This window comes from Loxodonta africana, chromosome 7 (assembly GCF_030014295.1).
Source record: "Loxodonta africana isolate mLoxAfr1 chromosome 7, mLoxAfr1.hap2, whole genome shotgun sequence".
NCBI lineage: Eukaryota > Metazoa > Chordata > Mammalia > Proboscidea > Elephantidae > Loxodonta > Loxodonta africana.
Window position 1 is genome coordinate 127,177,775 of NC_087348.1, and position 26,123 is coordinate 127,203,897.

Here is a 26,123-nt window from a genome sequence, read left to right on the forward strand (position 1 = left end):
ATTATTATTCAAGATGAGAGCATTTAAGTGACTTATCCAGGGTCATAAACTAATAACTGGCAGAACAGGAATGTAAACTTATTTCTCCTGATATCTTTTATTTGGTCATTAATTCAGTCAATCAATCAGTAGTGGTTCTTAACATTTTCTGAATCATGAGCCTCTTTTAAAAAAATCTGATAAAAGCTTTAGAAAAAACATTTCTCCAGAAAAATGTGCATATGAGAACGCATAGAAAATGCATTTTTAGATACATAATTTCAGGAAGCTTATAAAGACACTAACCCTACTGTACTTAAATGCTACACCCCTACCATTTCCCGAAAACCTCAACAACACTACCTTTATCTACGTTCTACCTTAAATTTCAAAAGGCAGATTTTACTTGAATGGGTTCCACAGCCAATAAATGTTTAACAATTACTGGTTTACCTGATCTTTTTAGCTAAAATGTGAGGTGCCTAAAATAATTTTCATAAACATTCCTTTATCCTTTTTAATTGAAAAATGAACACTGACCTCCAGATTCCCTGAAATGGTGCCATTTTTTTAAAATAATTTTATTGTGCTTTAGGTGAAAGTTTACAAATCAAGTCAGTCTCTCACATAGAAACTTATATACACCTAACTAACTAAAAAAAAAAAAAAAACTAACTACATACTTCCAATTACTCTCCCCCAATGGGACAGCCCACTCCCTCCTTCCACTCTCTCTTTTTGTGTCCATTTTGCCAGTTTCTAATCCCCTCTACCCTCCCATCTCCCCTCCAGGCAGTGTCCACAGGATCCAAGTAGCTCACTCCTCATCAGCATCCCTCTCCAACCCATTGTTCAGTCCAATCCATGTCTGACGAGTTGGCTTTGGGAATGGTTCCTGTCCTGGGGCAACAGAAGGTCTGGAGGCCATGACCACTGGGGTCCTTCTAGTCTCAGTCAGACCATTAAGTCTGGTCTTTTTATGAGAATTTGGGGTCTGCATTTTTTTATCCCACTGCTCTCCTGCTCCCTCAGGGGTTCTCTGTTGTGTTCCCTGTCAGGGCAGTCATCAGTTGTGGCTGGGCACCCTCTAGTTCTTCTGGTCTCAGGATGATGTAAGTCTCTGGTTCATGTGCCCTTTCTGTCTCTTGGGCTTGTAATTACCTTGTGTCCTTGGTGTTCTTCATTCTCCTTTGATCCAGGTGGGTTGAGACCAATTGATGCACCTTAGATGGCTGCTTGCTAGTGTTTAAGACCCCAGACGCCACTATTTAAAGTGGGATGCAGAATGTTTTCTTAATAGATTCTACTATGCCAATTGACTTAGGTGTCCCCTGAAACCATGGTCCCCAAACCCCTGCCCCTGCTTCACTGACCTTCAAAGCATTCAGTTTATTCAGGAAACTTCTTTGCTTTTGGTTTAGTCCAGTTGTGCTGACCTCGCCTGTATTGAGTGTTGTCCTTCCCTTCACCTACAGTAGTTATTATCTACTATCTAATTAGTAAATACCCCTCTCCCACTCTCCCTTCCTCCCCCTTCTCGTAACCACAAAATAACTTGTTCTCAGTTTAAACTATATCTCAAGGTCTTATAATAGTGGTCTTATACAATATTTGTCCTTTTGCAACTGACAAAAAAAAAATATATATATATTATTTTTTTAATTTCATTCAGCATAATGCCTTCCAGGTTCCTCCATGTTATGAAATGTTTCACAGATCCATCACTGTACTTTATCAATGCGTAGTATTCCACTGTGTGAATATACCATAATTTATTTATCTATTCATCCACTGATGGGCACCTTGGTTGCTTCCATCTTTTTGCTACTGTAAACAGTGCTGCAATAAACATGGGTGTGCATATATCTGTTCGTTTAAAGGCTCTTATTTCTCTAGGATATATTCCAAGGAGTGGGATTGCTGGATCCTACGGTAGTTCTATTTCTAGCTTTTTAATGGAAGTCCCAAATCGATTTCCAAAGTGGTTGTACCATTAGACATTCCCACCAGCAGTGTATAAGTGTTCCAATCTCTCCACAACCTCTCCAACATCTATTATTTTGTGTTTGCTTTGAATTAATGCCAGCCTTGTTGGAGTGAGATGAAATCTCATTGTAGTTTTGATTTGCTTTTCTCTAATGGCTAATGATCGTGAGCATTTCCTCATGTATCTGTTAGCTACCTGAACGTCTTCGTAAGTGAAGTGCCTGTGCATATCCTTTGCCCATTTTTTAATCGGGTTGTTTGTCTTTTGGTGGTTGAGTTTTAGCAGAATCATGTAGATTTTAGAGATCAGGCACTGGTCAGAGATGTTGTAGCTGAAAATTTCTTCCCAGCCTGTAGGTGGCCTTTTTACTTTTTTGGTGAAGTTTTTGGATGAGCATAGGTGTTTAATTTTTAGGAGCTCCCAGTTATCGGGTTTCTCTTCAGCATTTTTAGTAATATTTTGAATTCTGTTTATGCCTTGTATTAGGGCTCCTAACATTGACCCCATTTTTTCTTCCATGATCTTTATCGTTTTAAACTTTATGTTTGGGTCTTTGATCCATTTGGAGTTAGTTTTTGTGCATGGTGTGAGGTATGGGTCCTGTTTCATTTTTTTTTTGCAGGTGGATATCCAGTTATGCCAGCATCATTTGTTAAAAAGACTATCTTTTCCCCAATTAACTGACACTGGGCCTTTGCCAAATATCAGCTGCTGATATGTGGATGGATTTATATCTGGATTCTCAATTCTGTTCCATTGGTTTATGTGTCTGTTATTGTACCAGTACCAGGATGTTCTGACTACTGTGGCTGTATAATAGGATCTAAAATCAGGTAGAGTGAGGCCTCCCACTTTGTTCCTCTTTTTCAGTAATGCTTACTAATCCGGGGCTTCTTTCCCTTCCATACGAAGTTGGTGATTTGTTTCTCCATCACATTAAAAAATGTCGTTGGCATTTGGATCGTAAGTGCATTGTATGTATAGACGGCTTTTGGTAGAATAAACATTTTTACTATGATAAGTCTTCCTATCCATGAGGAAGGTATCTTTTTCCACTTATGTAGGTCCCTTTTGGTTTCTTGCAGTAGTACCCTGTAGTTTTCTTTGTATAGGTATTTTACATCTTTGGTAAGATTTATTCCTAAGTATTTTATCTTCTTGGGGGCTACTGTGAATGTTATTGATTTGGTGATTTCCTCTTCCATGTTCTTTTTGTTGATGTAGAGGAATCCAAGTGATTTTTGTATGTTTACCTTGTAACCTGATACTCTGCCGAACTCTTCTATTAGTTTCAGTAGTTTTCTGGAGGATTCCTTAGGGTTTTCTGTGTATAAGATCATGTCATCTGCAAATAGAGATAATTTTACTTCTTCCTTGCCAATCTGGATGCCCTTTATTTCTTTGTCTAGCCTAATTGCTCTGGCTAGGACCTCCAGCACAATGCTGAATAAGAGTGGTGATAAAGGGCATCCTTGTCTGGTTCCCATTCTCAAGGGAAATGCTTTCAGGCTCTCTTCATTTAGGATGATGCTGGCTTTGTATGAATGCCCTTTATTATGTTGAGGAATTTTCCTTCTAGTCCTATTTTGCTGAGAGTCTTTATCATGAATGGGTGTTGGACTTTGTCAAATGCGTTTTCTGCATCAATTGATAAGATCCTGTGGTTTTTGTCTTTTGCTTTATTTATATGGGGGATTATATTAATGGTTTTTCTAATATTGAACCATCCTTGCATACCTGGTATAAATCCCACTTGGTCATGGTGAACTATTTTTTTGATATGTTCTTGAATTCTATCGGCTAGAATTTTGTTGAGGATTTTTCCATCTATGTTCATGAGGGATAGAGTTGCCTAATTTTCTTTTTTTGTGATGTCTTTAGCTGGTTTTGGTATCAGGGATATGCTGGCTTTATAGAATGAGTTAGGGAGTATTCCATCCTTTTCTATGCTTTGAAATACCTTTAGTAGTAGTGGTGTTAAATCTCTGAAAGTTTGGTAGAACTCTGCGGTGCAGCTGTCTGGGCCAGGGCTTCTTTTTGTTGGGAGTTTTTAAATTACCTTTTCAATCTCTTTTTTTGTTATGGGTCTATTTAGTTGTTCTACTTCTGTTTGTGTCAGTTTAGGTAGGTAGCGTATTTCTAGGAATTCATCCATTTCTTCTGGGTTTTCAAATTTGTTAGAGTACAATTTTTCATAGTAATCTGATATGACTCTTTTAATTTCAGTTGGGTCTGTTGTGATATGGCCTGCCTCATTTCTTATTCCTGTTATTTGTTTCCTTTCTTGTATTTCTTTAGTCAATCTGGCCAATGGTTTATCAATTTTGTTAATTTTTTCGAAGAACCAGCTTTTGGCTTTGTTAATTCTTTCAATTGTTTTTCGGTTCTCTAATTCATTTAATTCTGCTCTAATTTTTATTATTTGTTTTCTTCTGGTGCCTGGCAGATTCTTTTGTTGCTCTCTTTCTATTTGTTCAAGTTGTAGGGATAATTCTTTGATTTTGGCCCTTTCTTCTTTTTGTACATGTGCATTTATTGATATAAACTGACCTCTGAGCACTGCTTTTGCTGCGTCCCAGAGGTTTTGATAAGAAGTGTTTTCATTCTCATTGCATTCTCTGAATTTCTTTATTCCCTCCTTAATGTCTTCTATAATCCAGTCTTTTTTGAGCAGGGTATTGTTCAGTTTCCAAGTATTTGATTTCTTTTCCTGGTTTTTCTGTTACTTATTTCTACTTTTATGGCCTTATGGTCAGAGAAGATGCTTTGTAATATTTCGATGTTTTGAATTCTGCGGAGGTTTGTTTTATGACCTAATATGTGATCTATTCTAGAAAATGTTCCATGTGCACTAGAAAAAAAAAGTATACTTTGCAGCTGTTGGGTGGAGTGTTCTGTATAAGTCTGTGAGGTCATGTTGGTTGACTGTAGCAATTAGATCTGCCGTGTATCTATTGAGCTTCTTACTGGATGTCCTATCCTTCACTGAAAGCAGTGTGTTGAAGTCTCCTACTATAATCGTGGAGGTGTCTATCTCACTTTTCAATTCTGTTAAAGTTTGTTTTATATATCTTGCAGCCCTGTCATTGGGTGCATAAATATTTAATATGGTTATATCTTCCTGGTAAATTGTCCCTTTAATCATTATGTAGTGTCCTTCTTTATCCATTGTGGTGGATTTAACTTTAAAGTTTGTTTTGTCAGAAAGTAATATTGCCACTCCTGCTCTTTTTTGATCGTTGTTTGCTTGATACATTTTTTTCTGTCCTTTGAGTTTTAGTTTATTTGTGTCTCTAAATCCAAGGTGTAGTAGGCAGCATATAGACGGATCAATTTTTTTTATCCAGTCTGCAACTCTCTGTCTGGTGCAGTTAGTCCATTTACACTCAGCATAATTATAAATAAGTGTGAGTTTAGTGCTGTCATCTTGATGTCTTTTTTTCTGTGTTGTGGACAATTTCATTTTTTCACTTTTTCATGCTGAGAAGTTTTTCTTTGTAAATAGTGTGTTCCTCATTTTCATAGTAGTTGAATTTATTTTTGCTGAGTCATTTTGTTTATCTTGGTTTTTATGTTTAAGTATTGAATTGTTAGACCTCTTTGTGGTTACCTTAATATTTACCCCTATTTTTCTAAGTAAAAACCTGACTTGTCCTATATTGCCTTGGTTTCCTCTCCATATGGAAGATCTATGCCTCCTGTATTTAGTCCCTCTTTTGTGATTATTATAATCTTTTACATAATGACATCAATGATTCCCTGTCTTGAGCATTTTTTAAAAATTAATCTTATTTCATTTTTGTGATTTCTCTGAGTTGATATCTGGATGTTCTGTTCTGTGACTTTGTGTTGTGTTGGTATCTGATATTATTGATTTTCTGACCAAAGAGTTTCCGTTAGCAATTCTTGTAGCTTTGGTTTGGTTTTTGCAAATTCTCTAAGTTTGTGTTTATCTGTAAATGTTTTAATTTCACCTTCATATTTGAAAGAGAGTTTTGCTGGATATATGATTCTTGGCTGGCAGTTTTTCTCCTTCAGTGCTCTATATATGTCATCCCATTGCTTTCTTGCCTGCATGGTTTCTGCCAAGTAGTCTGAACTTATTCTTATTGATTCTCCTTTGTAGGTCACTTTTTGTTTATCCCTGTCTGCTTTTAAAATTTTCTCTTTATCTTTGGTTTTGGCAAGTTTGATGATAATATGTCTTGGTGATTTTTTTTTGGGTTGTATCTTGTGTGAGGTTTGATGAGCATCTTGGTAAATATCCTTTCATCTTTCACGATGCCTGGAAAGTTTTCTGCCAACAGATCTTCAACTCTTCTTTCTGTATTTTCTGTTATTCCTTCCTGTTCTGGAACTCCAATCACACGCAAGTTATTCTTCTTGATAGAGTCTCACATGATTCTTAGGGTTTCTTCATTTTTTAAAAAAAATTCTTTTATCTGATTTTTCTTCAACTATATTGGTGTCAATTGCTTTTCCTCCAACTTCCCCACTCTGCATTCCAATTGCTTGATTCTGCTCCTCTGACTTCCTATTGAGTTGTCTAATTCCATAATTTTATTGTTAATCTTTTGGATTTCTGAATGCTGTCTCTCTATGGATTCTTGCAGCTTATTAAATTTTTCACTATGTTCTTGAATAGTCTTTTTGATTTCTTCAACTGCTTTATCAGTGTGTTCCTTGGCTTTTTCTGTAGATTGCCTTATTTCATTTCTGAGGTCATCCCTGATGTCTTGAAGCATTCTGTATATTAGTTTTTTATATTCTACATCTGGCAATTCCAGGATTGTATCTTCATTTGGGAAAGATTTTGATTCTTTGATTTGGGGGGTTGTAGAAGCAATCATGGTCTGCTTCTTTTTGTGATTTGATATCGACTGCTGTCTCTGAGCCATCTATAAGATATTGTAATGATTTATTTTATATTTGCTCACTGAGTCTTATCTTCTTGTTTTGTTTTGTTTCAATACACCAAGATGGGCTACTAGATTGCACTATCTTGATTGCTGTAGCCTTTAAATCACTTATGTCCTGTTACCAGCGGGTTTGAGCTGTTACCAGATATATGAGCCTATAAGTCCATTCACTATTCTTGAATAGAATCAGCTTAGGTGTCCTGACAGTGGTCACCTAGTGTGTGGTGTAGGCTGTCACCAATTAACTTAGAGGAGTAGTGGTGATGGTTGTATGCACCAGATTCGAGTAACGGCAGGGGTCACACTTCAAGGAGGGCAGGATGCTGACAGCTTTTCCCCATGTGCCAGTGAGGTAGGAGAGTCTTTATTCTCTAGAGCAGCATGGTGGGTGGGCTCTGCAGCTGTACCTTAGGCACCCAATGCTTGTACCTCTAAAGATTGGTAAGCTTCACTATCCTCAGATCCCTTTAGCTGGTGGCTAGGTGGTGTGGGTGGAGCTTCAGCCCTCAGTTCCCTGCTGTGGGTCAGTGAGGGCTCTTTAATAGGTAGAGAGGTGTCAGACCTCCAAAACTTGCCTTTCCACTGCTCAGCTAAAACAATTACAGTCAGATCTCTATCAGAATTGCCTTTGCATTATAATAGGCACCTGGTTCCCCGTAGGGATGAAACCCAAAGACTGTGGATCTCTTATGCTTGGCTGGAGCTAGTTTTGTATTACTATTCCAGTTTAGGGAAATCAGTGAAGGATTTTTCCCTGTTTGTTAAATGCTGTGTCTCTCAGGCCAGGAGAATGAGTTAGGAAAAAAGAAAAAAAGCCCCGCAGAGCACTTCACTCCCTAGCCCAGGGAATTCCAATGTTAAGGAAGCCGGCTGGGGCAGGGAGGAGAGGGATCAGATAGATAGGAGAGGGTAGCTAGCAAGATAGACAAAGTTACTTATCTTGTTTGGTGAGGACTGTTTTATCTGAGATTCCAGAGAGGTGTGTAGCCTGTGTGTGCTGGCTGGGTGGAGACTCCTCCCAAAGGTTAGGGCTGTGTCCCGTGCTTGCGCCGTCTTAGGAAGCCATGATCAGCTCCTCCGCGCTTAGTCCAAAGCCCAGCACCAAGGTTTTCTGGCTGGGTTGCTGTGCTCCAGGCTCCGAAACCATTTGCTGCTTCCCCGTGGTTTCTCGTTCTCCTGTCAGCCACATCAGTGTGCGGCCTGAGTGCGCTGGCTGGTTCCCCGCCGAGGTTGCTCCAGGGGGTTAGAGCTGCATCCTGTGCTTGCCCCCTCAGTAAGCCGCGATCAGCCCACCACTCTGGCTCCAGGGAAGCACAGGGCTCAAGGGCGTGGCATGGCATGCTGGCTCCAGAAGCAGTCGCTGCTTCAGCACACGGTTTTTCGCTCCCCTGCCACTCAGGTCAACTCCTTAGTTCTGTGTTTGATGGTCAGGGTTCATAGATTGTCATGTATGTCATCAATTCACTTATTTTTTTGAGTCTTTGTTGCAAGAGGGATCAGCAGAAGCTTCCACCTAGTCAGCCATCTTGGTCCTACCAATGGTGCCATTTTTTAATGGAGAAAGGAAAATGTTGGGAGTGGCTTTCTCTCTTGCTTTAAACTATGCTTCATTACCTCAGCAATTAATTTTCACTTAACGCTGATTTAGAGAATGTGGAGAATTTACCTAAAGTTGGCATTACTTGTAAATATATTATTTATGGCGTATTAAACAATTATTATGTATAATTCATGGAATTATTTGTGTGTCTGAAATTAATAAATGTCTCCCCATACAAACAGGAACTATTGACATGAATCAGATTGTTGTTGCTAGTTGACGTTGAGTCGGCCTCTACTCATGGTGACCCCATGTTCAAAAAAACAAAACGTTTCTCAGTACTGTACCATCTTCATGATTGTTTGCATGTCTGAGTCCATTGTGGCCATGGTGTACTGCCTTCTGACCCAGGAGGCTCATCTTCCAGCACTATATCAGATAATATTCTGTTGTGATCCATGGAACTTTCATCAGCTAATTTTTGGAAATAGATCACCAAGCCTTTCTTCTTAGTCTGTCTTGGTCTGGAAATTCCACTGAAACCTGTCCACTCTGGGCATCCTGCTGGTATTTTACATGCTAGTGGCATATCTTCCAGCATCATATTAACATGCAAGCCATCACAGTATGACAAACTGTCATACAGGTTGTGGTGAATCAGATTAATGTTTTCTAATTCTAAACCCTAGAATCAGGTAATTAGGAGTCATAGGAGAGAAACACCAGGTTTTCTGTTCACACAGAGTTAGAAATGAGTCCTAAAATATGACCAACGTAATACTTCTACATTCAATCTTGGGGCTAATTATACAGACCAAGCCTATGCCAAATAAACAGCTAGACCATAAAGAAAGGAATGACTGAATTGCCAGACCCACTCTTTCATTCCATATCTATGAAATAATAAGAATTACTAACCATTATTACCCAGAACTTATTTAGATACTAGCTCATTAATTTTCCAATTACTTTAAGCAATTAGACCTATAGAAATAAGCTAATAGGTACGTTTGCACAGTTCTTACTATAAAAATAACACCAACATTATATTCTGATCCTCAAAGTCTTCACTATTATGATCTTTGAATGTACTGTTAAGTACATGGAATGACTGGGGCGGAATATTCTGAAGATCAGGAACATGGATCAGTTTTATTAAAAAAAAAAAAAAAAGGAAAGCTTACAATTCCCAGTTCACAGAATTGCATTTATGGGGAAAATGTTATTTGATACAGCAGGGATGAAGGAAGAAATAGCAAAATGAAAATGTCTAAATGAGTAGAATATCTTCTTCAATTTTGGTAGATCTGACTTTTATTGGTGCATTTAGAAGGGTAATATTAATGTTGTCTATAATTGGAAAACTAGAAATATAATTCTTAAAGCACAGCTTCAGTTTTCCTTTTGGGAGAATTATTAAGTCATTTGTCTTTACTGATTATTTTTCTTTTGTAAAATATAGTGTCTACTGTTTTAGTATTTCTATAGTGAAAAGGATACAAAAGGGATTGAAAAAGTCATTTAAAAGATTGACAGCACAGTAAAATACCAACCTACTTTTCTTGAAATATCAAACCACTGGTTTAGATAAGCATTTTGGTTTAAGATAAGGTAGTTTAAAGGTAAACAACTAGAGAAGAATTTCCTAAAGCTCTTTGGATGTCTTTTCCTGCATTAAGCATCCATAAGGAAAAAAAAAAAGTAAATATTTCTAATATAGTATCATACTTTCATATAATAATTATATCGTCAAAAATACAGAAGTGGATTTTGGAGTTAATGTTAGTAACTATTAACTTCCAAAAAAAAAAAAAAACCCAAGTAACTATTCTTCAATTATTCTGTGCATATCTCAACATACCAAAAAGATGCATACCTCCAAATTGTCTCTAAAGTAAAATTCTGCATGTTGTTGTTGTTAGTTGCCACCAAATTGATCCCAACTCATGGTGACCCATGTGTGCACAGCAGAACTGCCCCATAGGGGTTTTCAAGGCTGTGACTTTTCAGAAGCAGATCACCAAGCCTGTCTTCCAAGGTGCCTCTGGGTAGGTTCAAACCGCCAACCTTTTGCCTAGTAGTTGAGCACTTAACCATTTACACCACCCAGGGACCCAAATTGTGCACCCAGAAAAACCAAACCTGTTACCGTCAAGTTAATTTCAAGTCATAGCAACCCTAGAGGACAGAGTAGACCTGCCCCATAGGGTTCCCAAGGAACACCTGGTGGATTGAACTGCCAACCTTTTGGTTAGCAACAGTAGCTCTTAACCACTATGTCACCAGGGTATAACAGGCCTATATTCCCAGTACTTTTTATTATACACTTTAGAGACATGCTCTCACAAAATGTTTCAGCCTCATAGAAACAAAAGACAATTTTCTTTTTAGCTTGGAGGCCTCTATTTGCCATAGCTTCATCAGACACACTCATGTTCAAATGCAAAGACAGAGATACTGATACGATTGGAAATATGGAGACTCCAAGTAACAATTTTAGAAAGAACACATTTCCCTTTTTGTTACCCCAAGTATGATCAGTAGTTCAGGATAGCAAAAGCGCAACCCAGGGGTATTTAAATCTACCAAGGTAGGAAAGGAAGGGCATCTCCTTTGCTAACTCTGGCTCGCTCTCCATTGCTCTCCTCACCATTCTCTTGCAGAGGAAATCCTCTCTTCAAGGTGAGAGGATTAAATTATGCTTAATATTCTAAACTCATTGTTTCCAGTCATTTTATTTGAATTAGTTATCAACTCAAAGGGACATTTTTGGCCATGGATGAAAATTCAGGCTCTGGAGTAAGGAAGCTATGAATTTGAATTCTGACTCCCACAACTTATTTGCTGTGTGCTCTTAGTGATGTACTTAACCTTTTTAAGCCTCGACTTCTTCTCATCTGAAAAATAAGGATAATAACAATATCTAATAACAATGCATAGGCTTGTTGGGAGGATTAAAGAAGGTAATGTGAATAAATTCCTTAGAATGAGTAATCCAACAAATATTTGCTATTCCTATCATGAAATTTTAGATCTAAAAGATTTGTTAGAGATCACTTGGGTCATCTCCTTCATTATGAAGATTAAGAAACCAAGGCCCAGAAACATAACTGGGTTTGCCTAAAAATACAAAGTAAGTTAGTGTCTGAGCCAAGATTAGATTCAGTTCTCCTTGTTCCTAGGATAGAAATTTCTAGGACAGCAATCTACCCACTGCACCAACTCTGGGAGGCCTTTCTTCTGAGGTACCTTTGGGTGGACATGAACTTCCAATCTTTCTCCTTATAGCCACGTGCATTAACTATTCGCAGCATTCAGGGACTCCTTAAACTTGTATTAACAATAAAACAACAACAACCCAATGCCATCAAGTCGATTTCTACTCAGAGTGACCCTATAGATTAGAGGAGAACTGCCCCCATAGGGTTTCTAAGGCTGTAAATCTTCAAGGAAGCAAATGCCACATCCTTTTCCTTTGGAGCAGCTGGTGGGTTTGTACTGCTGACCTTTAGGTTAGCAGCTGAGGGCTTAACTAATGCACTACCAGGCTCCTAAACTCGTATTAAAACCTAAAAAAAACCTATTGCCACTGAATCGATTCTGATTCATTGCAACTCTAAAGGACAGAGTAGAACTGCCCCATAGGGTTTCCAAGGAACGACTGGTGGATTCGAACTGCTGACCTTTTAGTTAGCAGTGAGTTCTTAACCAAACTCATATTAGTGGTCCTACAGTCCTTGTGAATTAAATTCTACAACTTCTTGAGTTCCATACTTTTTTTTAGAAAAAAATTTATTGGGGATAGCTATACCTGAAGGCACAGAGTGTGAAGTCAGGGGACCAGGGGACTGCAGTCATAAAAATTAACAATTCCATGTTTCTTAGGCCTGCTCCTTAATCTCTTCCTCACGTCATGAACTCTACTGATTCTTAAGTATAGAAAAGCAATTCAGTCCTGTAACAAACAGGTTTCTTTCTCCAGGAATCTATATTTTAAATTCCACTAAAAATCCTTTAGAAGTTGGAGCCCTCATTTTGCAAAAGTCCTTTTCTTACCCAGACTTTGCTTTATATTATTGACAGGTTTTAAAAAAAAAAGTTCTTAAAGCCAAAAGAGTAGGAGTAGGATTAGGCTATATTTCTAAGTAGAATTTAGCCTTATCTTTACACCTTTTTGTAGCTAGAATAATAGCCCACAAAGATGTGCACATTCCAGTCTCTAAAACCTGTGACGATGTTAGGTTACACAGCAAAGAGGAATTAAGGTTACAGGTATAATGAAGATTGTTAATCAGATTGCCTTAACATAGGGAAATTATCCTGGATTTCTCAACTGGGCCCAGTATAATCAAAAAGCTCCTAATAAAGTGAAAGAGGGAGTGTAAGCACATAGTTAGAGAAGGAGATGTGATAGCAGAAGCAGGGTTAGAAAAATGAAATGTTTCTAGCTTTGAAGATGAAGGAAATGAGTCACGAGCCAAGGAATGCAGGAGGACTCTAGAAATCGGAAAAGGCCAGAAAAATAGACTATCTTCTAAAGCTTCCAGAAGGAACAGAAGCCTGTCAACATCTTGATTTTAGCCCAAGTGAGGCCCATGCAGATCTCTATACTTACAGAACTGTAAGACAATAAACTCATGTTTTTTAAGCTGTAAAGTTTATGGTAATTGGTTACAGCACCAATAGAAAACTAGTACATCCCTAAACGACAGACTGTCACATCACCAGATCTTCCTTGGGTAAAAATCTCCATTTGACAAGTAGAAAATACTAGCTGTTATTAAAATCTCCAAGGCTGTTATATTTTTAAAAGGAAAATTAATATGCATGTGTTGGTTAGTAGAAGAGGAGTGGAAGAACATTTATTTCATAGGCCACTATTCAATTGAAATTACAAATGCAAATAAAACAACAAGATTAATACCAAATAAAAATGGAGTAACTTCTAAGTGGAATATTTCCATAGGTCACTGAAATTTAATTCATTAATCAAATTTTCAATTTTGATGAGTTTAAAATTCATTGATTTAGTAGTCAATCCTTCAGAAAACTTCTAAATGTTTGATGCCATAAAATTCTTCATTATTATTATATATATGTATGTATGTGATTAATTGAAATAACTATGCAAAACCCCTTCCCAGTCTACTTCCCCCCCAAAAAAGAAAAAAAAACCCATTGCCATCAAGTTGATACCAACTCTTGGTGACTCCATGTGTTACAGAGTAGCCATAGGGTTTTCTTGGGTGTAATCTTTAGAGAAACAGATCACCAGGCCTTTCTTCCATGACACCAGTGGGTGGGGACAAACCAGCAAGCCTTAGGATAGTAGTTGAGGGCAGTTAAATTTGGGGATTCACCAAAAGCAATCAGTTTTTAATGCAAGACTAGGCTTAGTTAATCACCTGGAAGATGTATTTGCTTAAAAAAAAAAAGCTTATGAGAAGAAGCTGATTACTAGCTCAAAATGCATTGGCCAAATGACGAAATCCATTCTTTCTTTGAGACTGCCAGATGAGGTCTGTAATTCACCTATCACAAATCATTCAACATGGCCAAATATATTTTGAAATATCAGAACCACGTACAGGAATAAGATGACGTATTCCTTCATGGAAAGAACAGAGTGAAGCAATAAATGAACGTCTACTATGTCCCAGGTATTAGGAACTTTAAAAACATCAAATTTAATGCCAACAATCTTTTGAAATAGGTATCCATTTCAAAGAAGAGGAAACTGGGTCCAAAGAAATTAAGGCACTAAATTTTACATCCCCCATGTGTCTGTCAGTTTGTCGTACTGTGGGGGCTTGTGTGTTGCTGTGATGCTGGAAGCTATGCCACCGGTATTCAGATACCAGCAGGGTCACCCATGGAGGACAGGTTACAGCTGAGCTTCCAGACTAAGACAGACTAGGAAGAACGACCAGGCAGTCTACTTCTGAAAAGCATTAGCCAGTGAAAACCTTATGAATAGCAGGGGAACATTGTCTGATATAGTGCTGGAAGATGAGCCCCCCAGGTTGGAAGACACTCAAAAGATGACTGGGGAAGAGCTGCCTCCTCAAAGTAGAGCCGACCTTAATGATGTCGATGGGGTAAAGCTTTTGGGACCTTCATTTGCTGATGTGACACTGCTCAAAATGAGAAGAAACAGCTGCAAACATCCATTAATAATAGGAACCTGGAATGTATGAGGTATGAATCTAGGGAAATTGGAAATTGTCAAAAATGAAATGGAACACATAAACATCGATATCCCAGGCATTAGTGAGCTGAAATGGACTGGTATTGGCCATTTTGAATCAGACAATCATATAGTCTACTACGCTGGGAATGACAACTTGAAGAGGAATGGTGTTGCATTCATTGTCAAAAAGAACGTTTCAAGATCTATCCTGAAGTACAATGCTGTCAGTGATAGGATAATATCCATACACCTACAAGGAAGACCAGTTAATACCCTATTATTCAAATTTACGCATCAACCACTAGGGCCAAAGATGAAAAAATAGAAGATTTTTTATCAGCTGCTGCAATCTGAAGTTGATAGAACATGCAATCAAGATGCATTGATAATTACTGGTGATTTTAATGCGAAAGTTGGAAACAAAGAAGAGGGATCAGTAGTTGGAAAATATGGCCTTGGTGATAGAAACAATGCTGGAGATCAAATGATAGAATTTTGTAAGACCAATGACTTCTTCATTGCAAATACCTTCTTTCACCCACATAAACGGCAAATATACACATGGACCTCGCCAGATGGAACACACAGAAATCAAATTGACTACATCTGTGGAAAGAGACGATGGAAAAGCTCGATGTCATCAGTCAGAACAAGGCCAGCGGCCGACTGTGGAACAGACCATCAATTGCTCATATGCAAGTTCAAGCTGAAACTGAAGAAAATCAGAGCAAGTCCACGAGAGCCAAAATATGACTTTGAGTATGTCCCACCTGAATTTAGAGACCATCTGAAGAACAGATTTGACACACTGAACACTAGTGACTGAAGACCAGATGAGTTGTGGAATGACATCAAGGACATCATGCATGAAGAAAGCAAGAGGTCACTGAAAAGACAGGAAAGAAAGAAAAGACCAAGGTGGATGTCAGAGGAGACTCTGAAACTTGCTCTTGAGCGTCGAGCAGCTAAAGCAAAAGGAAGAATTGATGAAGTAAAAGAACTGAACAGAAGATTACAAAGGACCTCTCGAGAAGACAAAATAAAGTATTATAATGACATGTGCAAAGAGCTGGAAGATGGAAAACCAAAAGGGAAGAACACACTTGGCATTTCTCAAGCTGAAAGAACTGAAATAAAAATTTAAGCCTAGAGTTGCAATAGTGAAGGATTCCATTGGGAAAATATTAAATGATGCAGGACACATCAAAAGAAGATAGAAGGAATACACAGAGTCATTACCCCAAAAAGAATTAGTCGATATTGAACCATTTCAAGACGTTGCATATGATCAGGAACCGATGGTACTGAAGGAAGAAGTCCAAGCTGCTCTGAAGACACTGGCTAAAAACAAGGCTTCAGGAATTGATGGAATATCAGTTGAAATGTTTCAACAAACAGATGCAGTGCTGGAGGTACTCGATCGTCTATGCCAAGAAATATGGAAGACAGCTTCTTGGCCAACTGACTGGAAGAGATCTATATTTATGCCTACTCCCAAGAAAGGTGATCCAACCGAATGTGGAAATTATAGAACAATATCATTAATACCACATGAAGCAAAATTCTGCTGAAGATCATTCAAAAAAGGCTGCAGCAGTATATCGACAGGGAACTGCCAGAAATTCAGGCCAGTTTCAGAAGAGCACGTAGAACCAGGGATATCATTGCTGATGTCAGATGGACCCTGGCTGAAAGCAGAGAATACCAGAAGGATGTTTAAACAGGTTTTATTGATTATGCAAAGGCATTTGACTGTGTGGATCATAACAAACTATGATAACACTGTGAAGAATGGGAATTCCAGAAAACTTAATTGTGCTCATGAGGAACCTTTATATAGATCAAGAGGCAGTTGTTCGGACAGAACAAGGGGATACTGATTGGCTTAAAATCAGGAAAGGTGTGTGTCAGGGTTGTATTCTTTCACCATACCGATTTAATCTGTACGCTGAACAAATAATCCGAGAAGCTGGACTATATGAAGAAGAACGGGGCATCAAGATTGGAGGAAGACTCATTAACAACCTGTGTTATGCAGATGACACAACCTTCCTTGCTGAAAGTGAAGAGGACCTGAAGCACTTACTAATGAAGATCAAAGACCACAGCCTTCAGTATGGATTACACCTCAACATAAAGAAAACAAAAATCCTCACAACTGGACCATTGAGCAACATCATGATAAACGGAGAAAAGATTGAAGTTGTCAAGGATTTCATTTTACTTGGATCCACAATCAACAGCCATGGAAGCAGCAGTCAAGAAATCAAAAGATACATTGCACTGGACAAATCTGCTGTAAAGGACCTCTTCAAAGTGTTGAAGAGCAAAGATGTCACCCTGAAGACTAAGGTGCGCCTGACCCAAGCCATGGTATTTTCAATCACTTCATATGCATGTGAAAGCTGGACAGTGAATAAGGAAGACCGAAGAAGAGTTAATGCCTTTGAATTATGGTGTTGGCGAAGAATATTGAATATACCATGGACTGCCAAAAGAACAAACAAATCTGCCTTAGAAGAAGGTCAACCAGAATGCGCCTTAGAAGCCAGAATGGCGATACTGCATCTTACATACTTTGGACATGTTGTCAGGAGGGATGAGTCCCTAGAGAAGGACATCATGCTTTGCAGAGTACAGGGTCAGCGGAAAGAGGAAGACCCTCAATGAGGTGGATTGACACAGTGGCTGCAACAATGAGCTCAAGCATAACAAGGATTTTAAGGATGGCGCAGAACCGGGCAGTGTTTCGTTCTGTTGTGTATAGGGTTGCTATGAGTCGGAACTGACTCAACGGCACCTAATGACAACAACAACAAATTTTACACAGACGCTAAGTTTTAGAGCCTGTATTCTAACTCGGGCACTCTGATTTGGATGTTTGTGCACTTAATCACTACCCTACCTGCTCCACTGCACATCCCGTCATTTGACTAGCAGTTTATATAGCAGTGGTTAGATAGCAACTTCAGGAGTCCCAGTGGTGCAATGGTTAAGTGCTCGGCTGCTAACCAAAAGGTCAGTGGCTCAAAGCCACCCAGTGGCTCTGCAGGAGAAAAGACCTGGCAATCTGCTCCCATAAAAATTACAGCCTTACTTGAAAACCCTATGCAGCACTTCTACTGTGTCATATAGGGTCACTACGAGTTGGAATCGACTTGAGGGCACGCAAGAAGCTAGCAACTTGGTTTTAATAGGAGGGGCTTTTTCAAAATGAATGGAACATACACTTTCAGAAAAGCCCAAAGTTGATCACTGTAAAATGAGAACAGAAAAATCTTTAAAGATTAAGGAAAATCTCATCTCAAGGTAACTAAAAAGTCTTCCTACTTTTCTAGCTTGCATGTATCAAGGCAAAACAATACATTCTGATCGGGCAAATCATTACATCATCCATGTCCTTTCAAAATCAGCTTCACAGACCAGTAGAATGATGTTAAAAAAAAGACAATTATGCATTTTTTCTAAATTGGGATGAGTGAGGAAGAAAATGATAAACATCACATATATTGGGTTAAAAAGAAATCAAACACGGAAAACTCAAGACTAAAGATTTCTTTTTGTCCAGAAATAAAACTAGCTATGAAGTACTTTACTTGAAGAAGAAAAGGTCTTCGAGCATAACTGCTTGCAACAAGATGACTCACATCCTAAAAGCAGAAAAGTAGAGACCATCATATAAAAGTTATGGTGCTGATTTGATTTTAAAGACAGAGGAATACTTTATTCTGTATATCTACAATGAATTTTAAGAGAAACAACGTCTGATCATACAAATGCTAGGAACCTGCAGGGAGCTCAATTATTTGTAGCATGTGAAGTATGATGTAATCCAACCTATTCAGTGACAGGTAAAAGATAATCATAGGAACACTCCATAATAATTTAAAAAAAGAAAAGAACAAAACCTAGCTATTCCTCAATAGAAGAATAAACCAAAACCCAAACCCAGCGCCATCAAGTCAATTCCGACTCATAGCGACCCCACAGGACAGAGAAGAACTGCCCCATAGAGTTTCCAAGGAGTGCCTGGCGGATTTGAACTGCCGACCCTTTAGTTAGCAGTCATAGTACTTAATCACTATGCCACCAGGGTTTCCCAATAGAAGAATAAAAAAAAGAAGAAGAATAGAGGAATAAAAATGAAAATATGGTGTCATAGATTAAATTGTGTCCCCAAAAATATGTGTCAACTTTGTTACCAGTATTGTGTGGTTGTCTTCCAATTTGTGATTTTCCTATGTGTTATAAATCATAATCTCTGCCTGTGGTTAAAGAGGATTAGGGTGGGATGTAACGCCCTTGCTCAGGTCACATCCCTGATCCAAAGTAAGGGGAGTTTCTCTGGGGTGTGGCCTCCACCACCTTTTATCTTGCAAGAGATAAAAGGAAAGGGAAAGAAGCACCAAGAAAGCAGTGTCGGAGCAGAGTGTGTCCTTTGGACTCAGGGTTCCTGTGAGCAGAAGCTCCTAGGCCAGAGAAAGACTGATGACAAGGACCTTCCTTCAGACTGACAGAGAGAGAAAGCCTCTCCCTGGAGCTGATGCCCTGAATTTGGGCTTCTAGCCTACTATACTGTGAGAAAATAAATTTCTCTTTGTTAAAGCCATTCACTTGTGGTATTTCTGTTACAGCAGCACTAGACGACTAAGACATATGGTATATTCAAACACTGGAATGTTGTGTAGTAATTATAATGATGAGCTAGGGCTATATGTTTCAACATGAATAGATGTTAACAAAAGGAAATTTTATTTAAAAGAATCGCAAGTTAGATAAACGTTCATAGAGTAAAATACTATTTATTCTAATTAAAACATGTAAAATATTTTATTGTTTATGGATATGTATCTAGAAACTTAATGTATAAAATGATGGACTTTGAAGCACACAGAATTTACTAGGGTAGTTGTCTCAGTGGAAGAAAGAAAATTCCAATGGAAATGTTTTATTTATTTTCATTAAAATACATCAGAAGCAAATATAATAATTCATCTAGTGGTTGATTCATGGGTACTATATTATTCCTTTTAATTTTCTGCATTTTAAAATATTTGTAGAAGTCTTTGTAAAAAACAGAAATTATTTGAATATTTCAGGTAAAATGTATTTATTCAGAAAACTAATATAATATCAAATAATCTACTACCTAAAAGTTTGTGATAATCATATAAAAACCCATAGTTTTACCTAAAAATTAGGTGAATAAATTATTGCAATCAATTAGAAGGAGCTAAAATCCCAGCTCTTTCATATGATTAATTATGGCATCTCAGTCTGAAGCAGTATTACGCAAACATGAAAAGTGATCATTTATGAAGTTGTACAATATGAAAAACAGCTGATGATAAAATATTGAAAAAACACAAAATTGTGTATATGCAAAATTGTACATGTGTTGTGACTGTAAACATCTGAAAAATATGTATGTATATGGATAAATATTAGAAATAACACCCTAAAATGAAAACAATTTTGTTTAAGATGGTAAATTAAAGGCTTCTTTTCCCTGTTTGGAAAACAAAATAAGTTAGATAAAAACTTCTGAAGATTTCAAGATAATCAAGCAATATTGGATAATCTGCAGAATTTTCTTCAGGAAAAGAAACTGGCCTTTTCTAGTGCTCTTGAGCTTAATACTTAATTTTAAATTCTTATTTGCTTTAAGAAAGTACAATGTTGCCTCCTTAGAGAGAAGTCAATCCTGACATTTCGCTTCAGGTATCATGGGAATGGTGAAGTAGACTCTACATTTGTGGGCTCATAAATTGCCTGTACAGTGTAAGACAGAAGAATTACACATGGTTGAACTACATAAGCTTGAGTAAAAGAAACTAGCAGAGAGTACTTGGACACAAAGTCAATATCTGAAAACCTAGCTGCAGTATGATAACATGCCTGAATTGAAGTTTCTAGAGACTTACTAGGAGTCAAAGTGCCTATTTTAATCATTAAAAAAATATATATATATATACATAGTGGTAAAATATACATAACAGAACATTTACCATGTTACGCAGCCATCATGAATGTCCATTTCCAAAAGTTTTTCACCAACCTAAACAGAAACTCAGTATCCTTTAGGCAATAACTCCCCACTTCTCCCTCTCCTCCAGGACATGGTAACCACTAATAAACTTTGGTCTCTATGCATTTGTCTATTCTAAATATTTTATGTAAGTGGGATCATACAATATTTATCCTTTTGTGTTTGACTTATTTCACTCAGCATAACGTTTTCAAGGTTCATTCATGCCATTGCATGTATCAGAAATTCATTTCTCTTTATGGCTGACTGATATTCCACTGTATGGATATACTCATTTTGTTTATCCATCCATCTGTTGATGGACACAGGTTTCCGCCTATTGGCTATTGTGAATAATGCTGCAATAAATGCTGGTGTACAAGTATATGTTTGAGTGCCTGCTTTCAGTTCTTTTGGGTATATATCTGGGGGTCATATGATGACTCTTTATTTGACTTTTTGAGGAAATGTTTTCCACAGCTGTGGAAACCCTATGGGCAGTACTACTCTGTCCTGTAGGGTCACTATAAGCCGGAATTGACTTGATGGCAATGGATGGTAATGATTAATTACGTTGAGTACGTTTTCATATGCTTATTGGTCATTTGTATATCTTCTTAGAGAAATATGTATTCAAGTCTGTTCCCCATTTTTTAAATTGGGTTGTCTTTTTGTTGTTGTTGAGCTGTAGGTGTTCCTTATACAGTCTTGATATTAAATATCAAATACATGTAGGTTGTCTCTTTCTTTTTAAAGTGCTTTCATGCAAAAATATTTTAAATTTTGATGAGGTCTAATTTATGTATTTTCTCTTTTGTTGCTCACACTTTCAATGTCATATTTAAAACTCCAGAGTTAAAAACTAGGTCCTGAAGTTTAACACTATGTTTTCTTCTAAGAGTTTTATGGTTTCAGTTCTTATAGTTAGGTCATTGATCCATTCTGGGTTAATTTCCATATATGGTGTGAGGTAAAGGTTTAACTTCATTCTTTTGTATATGGACATCCAGTTGTCCCAGCACCATTTATTGAAGAGGCTATTCTTTCCCTATTGAATGGATTTGGCACCTTGTCAAAAATTAGCTGACCATAAATATATGGGTTTATTTCTAGACTCTCAATTCCATTCCATATGTATCTATCCCTATACCAGTACCACACTGTTTTGAATACCGTAGCTTTATAGTTTGTTTTGAGATTGGGTAGTATGGGTCCTCCTACTTTGTTCTCCTTTTCTCAAGACTGTTTTGGCTATTCAGTAGGCTTTCTATTTCTGGGGGAAAAGAAGGCTGTTGGAAGTATGATAGGGATTGTGTTGAATCTATATACCACTTTGGGTAGTAGTCTTGACATCTTAACAATAATAAGTCTTTTCATCGATGAACACAGAATGTCTTTCCATTTATTTGGATTTTTTAAAATTTCTTTCAGCAGTGTTTTATAGTTTTTGGTGCACAAGTCTTTCACTTCCTTGGTTAAATTTATTCCCACGTACTTACTTTTTTAAGATGCTATTTTAAATTGATTTGTTTTCTAATTTCACCAAGGTTGTAGAATGGAGAATAAGTGGAGTATTCTTATACCCCATTTAAATGATGGAAAGCACGAGTGAACTTTGAGGTCCTAAAGTCCCAATCATTTGCTATTTCAACTTGTCCTCCATTGCTTCAGAAGAGTGTTTGAACTTGACAGCTTTGATGTGCATTTTAATTTAGGGTGCCATTAAAAAACAAAGCACCTTGCAATAAAATATTAATAGGAATCACATGATTCGGGGCCTACTCTGGATTGAATTGTGTCCCCCAAAATATATATTGTAAATTCTAACCTCTATGCCTGCCGTTACAATCCCATTTGGGAGTGCGTTGTCTTTGTTATACTAATGAGACTGGGTTAGTGGGGATGTGTTTTAAGTTAATCACTTTTGATATATAAAAGAGATTAAACAATAAGCGAAAGAAGCAGAGATGGGGGAAGACTGATGCCAAGACACATTGAGATCTATCTCCAAAGAACCAGGAAACAAACTGAAGAGGTAAGGCCTTTCCCCTATAGGTGATCGAGAGATAAAGCCTTCCCCTAGAGCTGGCTCCCTGAATTCAGACTTCCAGCCTCCTACACTGTGAGAAGATAAATTTCTGTTTGTTGAAGCCATCCACTTGTGGTATTTCTGTTATTGCAGCACTAGATAACTAAGACAGGGCCAATCAGAGAAAATATGATTTAGACTGTATTCACATGGCAGCTCTATGTGTCTTTCTATGGCTTTATTTAATATTTGGAGGACAATAACATAACAAAAATGTTTCAAAGGTTACAGTGGTTGAAATGATTCAATTCTTCAGATATTACTATTACCAAGGGCCAGCACAAACACAATTAATGTGAAAATTATGAAAACTCATAACCAGTATCAAAATGTACAGAATCTGTAGCTTGAAGTGCTTTCTTTATTGGCCTGACGTAACACTGCCAGCTACAATTATCATGTCTCTGATGGAACGATGGTTAAGCACTGTTTACTAACCAGAAGGTCAGCGGTTTGAACCCACCAGTGGCTCCACAGAAAAAAGACCTGGTGACCTGTTCCTATAAAGGTTACAGCCTGGAAAACCGTATGGGGCAGTTCTACTCTGTCCTGGAGGGTCCCATGAGTCAGAATTGACTGGACAGCACACAACAACAGCCTCAGAGCGTGAAGTTCTCATACAGTTGGTCCATTCCTGACACCTCGCTTTTAAAATGGAGTTTCCACAGCAGATGTAAATCTACATTAAGTTAACAAATATAGAAAATTAGCACTATGATGGGAAAAACTATAACCACAGTAAGATGAAATGAGTGAGGGGACTGGTATTCAAAATCTTTTCCTCTTCCTATACTCTCCAAAAAAAAAAGTGTCAGAATCACTGGTCCAGAAAATTTGCCAAATTTAATTTAAGGTGGCAATTATTGTCAGATCATCTGTAATAAGTCCAAAGTTACGTTAGAAAAATTGGGAGAAATTTTTTAATAAGAGGCAAAACCCTCATATAAATACCCTCATAATGACAGGTTTTTAAGCTAAAGATGATGTGTCCCTGAGAGTCTGTTTTTTTCTCAGGCTCCCCAAATCTATCGGGCTTCTTCAAAGATGTAAGAAGAGTAGTTTGGTTTAAAAATGGTGAGATAGGAAGGCATTATGCTGAGTGAACTTAGTCAGTTGCAAAAGGACAAATATTGTATAAGACCACTATTGCAGGAACTTGAGAAGTAGTTTGAACTGAGAAGAGGATGTTCTTTTGTGGTTACGAGAGGGGGGAGGGAGGGAGGGTGGGAGAGGGGCATTCGCTAATTACATAGTAGATAAGAACTACTTTAGGTGAAGGGAAAGGCAGCACACAATACTGGGGAGGTCAGCACAACTGGACTAAACCAAAAGCAAAGAAGTTTCCTGAATAAACTGAATGCTTCGAAGCCCAGCATTGCAGAGGCAGGGGTCTGGGGACCATGGTTTCAGGGGACATCTAAGTCAATTGGCATAATAAAATCTATTAAGAAAACATTCCACATCCCACTTTGAAGGGTGGCGTCTGGGGTCTTAAATGATAGCAAGCAGCCATCTAAGATGCATCAACTGGTCTCAACCCACCTGGATCAAAGGAGAATGAAGAACACCAAGGACACGAGACAATAATGAGCCCAAGAGACAGAAAGGGCCATGTGAACCAGAGACTACATCACCTGAGACCAGAAGAACTAGATGGTGCCCGGCTACAACCGATGACAGCCCTGACAGGGAACACAACAGAGAACCCCTGAGGGAGCAGGAGAACAGTGGGATGTAAATTCTCATAACACCAGACTTAATGGTCTGACTGAGACTAGAAGGACCCCAGTGGTCATGGCCTCCAGACCTTCTGTTGGCCCAGGACAGGAACCATTCCCAAAGCCAACTCTTCAGACATGGATTGGACTGGACGATGGGTTGGAGAGGGACGCTGGTGAGGAGTGAGCTTCTTGGATCAGGTGGACATTTGAGACTATGTTGGCATCTCCTGCCTGGAGGGGTGATGAGAGGGTGGAGGGGGTTAGAAGCTGGCGAAATGGACACGAAAAAAAGAGAGTGGAGGGAGAAAGCGGGTTGTCTTATTAAAAAAAATTAGGGGGAGAGTAATTGGGAGTGTGTAGCAAGGTGTATATGGGTTTTTGTGTGAGAGACTTGATTTGTAAACTTTCACTTAAAGCACAATAAAAATTATAAAAAAAAAGGTGAGATCAAGGTGTTCATTATTTTTATGAGGTTAGGAGGAACTTTAAAATATATTTTTTCAACCTCAATTTTCATTTGAGTTTATATTTGTAATTTCAGTTTCCTTTCTCGTCTGTTCCTCAGGAATATGGAAGTACTTATCTTTCATCCAAAAGACTTTCATTCCCATCTATGTAGATATGGTATCAAAGCTTCAAAATACCAGCATTTTATTTATTATTATAATGAACTTTTGTCATCTTTATATTCAAACTTTCTGCCTAGGAGTTTTTTGTAGCGAAGTCCATGAAAAATAACAACGGTCGTTATTTTGACTGCACTTTTCAATTATGGAGCCCTGGTGGCATAGTGGTTAGGAGTTCAGCTGCTAACCAAAAGGTCGGCAGTTCAAATCCACCAGCCACTCCTTGGAAACCCTATGGGGCAGTTCTACTCTGTCCTATAGAGTCACTATGAGTCAGAATCTACTGGATGGCAATGGGGTTTTTCAATTATGGTTTCTAAGTTATCTAAAACATGGTACTAATTAAATAGCTTGGACAACAATGCCCAGCATGAAGCCAAAGTCTGACAGAGTAAGAGATTTCCTCAATATTCTTTGCTATTTATTCTGGAAAGGTTTCACTTATCAGTGCACTTATGAATGTATTCAATAAATATTTATAGTGTGTATCATGTGCTAAACATTTACTGTAAATTCTGGAGATACAATGATGAACCAAAACAGACATCGTTCCTGCCCATATGAGGCTTAATACCTAGTGAGGGAGATGGCATCTACCAGGCACAAAATAAGGGTTAGAGAAGAGGACAAAAATGTGTAGCATTGTCAAATATGGCCTTTTGGGTACACAGAGTTTGAAGTTTTACTCTGTATTTAGTATATAATTAACTTTAGAGAGTTCTTATTTGTATTTACTATTCGAAAGAATAAAAACAGAGATAATCTACCTTTACTTTCTCATTCCTTTAATCTTTATAAACAATGAGAAACATTTTGAAAATATTGGGATTTTAGGTGTAATGCAGACCCTTAGCGTTTGCTCTCCTATATTTTGAATGGGTATATCTGAGAAGGATGGAGACTGTGGGAAATGGCAAACCTATATTTACCTCTCAGTCAAGTCAGGTTTTCTGTGCACTCTCTCAGGGTGAAAATAAATGTTGTGCCACAATTACTATCTTTCAGCCTGGGCGGGTCTACTCGTAATATCTCGGAGAATGACAA

General features: G+C 37.9%; 1 protein-coding gene across 2 annotated transcripts in view; it reads right to left on the reverse strand.

Annotated features, from left to right (window-relative positions):
* The window catches only part of GUCY1A2 (guanylate cyclase 1 soluble subunit alpha 2), a 420,035-nt gene that overhangs the window by 16,129 nt on the left and 377,783 nt on the right, over positions 1-26,123 (reverse strand). The gene's annotated exons all lie outside the window — the stretch shown is intronic.